The sequence below is a fragment of the Aptenodytes forsteri genome, unplaced genomic scaffold, assembly GCF_000699145.1.
Source record: "Aptenodytes forsteri isolate BGI_AS27 unplaced genomic scaffold, ASM69914v1 Scaffold390, whole genome shotgun sequence".
NCBI classification, from domain to species: domain Eukaryota; kingdom Metazoa; phylum Chordata; class Aves; order Sphenisciformes; family Spheniscidae; genus Aptenodytes; species Aptenodytes forsteri.
The window spans coordinates 270,158-270,935 of record NW_008795631.1 but is presented as its reverse complement, the minus strand read 5'-3'; positions in this window follow the sequence as shown (position 1 = coordinate 270,935).

Here is a 778-nt window from a genome sequence, read left to right as displayed (position 1 = left end):
GCACCGCGGGGTGGGGTGGGGGGTCCCCCAAACTCCCTGGCCTTGCTGTGGGGATGGGTGCTCCAAAATCCCCAGCCTTGGTGCTGAGAGTGGGGTGGGGGGTCCCCTGAACCCCCCAGCCTTGCTGTGGGGATGGGCGCTCCAAAATCCTCAGCCTTGGTGTGGGGATGGAAGTGGGGTTGGGGGGCTTTGCACCCCAAAACTCCCTGTCCTTGCTGTGCGGCTGGGAGCGGGGTGGGGGGCTTTGCGCCCCAAAACCTTCCATCCTTGCTGTGGGGCTGAGAGTGGGGTGGGGGACTCTGCCCCCCTAAACCTGACTGCGGGACTGGGAGCAGGGTGGGGGTCTCTGCACCCCAAAACCTGCCATCCTTGCTGTGGGGCTGGGAGTGGGGCAGGGGCCGTACACCCCGAAACCTCGCCATGGGACTGGGAGCAGGGTGGGGGGCTCTGCACCCCAAAACCCACTGCCCTTGCTACGAGGCTGGCAGTGGGATTGGGGGGCTCTGCCCTCCTAAACCTCACTGCGGGGCTGGGAGAGGGGGTTGGTGTGTGCCTGCACCCCAAAACCCGCCGTCCTTGCTGTGGGTCTTGGAGTGGGGTGGGGGGCTTTGCGCCTCAAAACCCACTGTCCTCACTGCAAGGCTAGGAGTGGGGTGGGGGGGTCTGCACCCCTAAACCCCCCATCTTTGCTGTGGGGCTGGGAGCAGGGTGGGGGGCCCTGCACCCCTAAACTTCGCTGCGGGCCTGGGGAATCTCGTCGGCCCCCGGCACCGTTCGG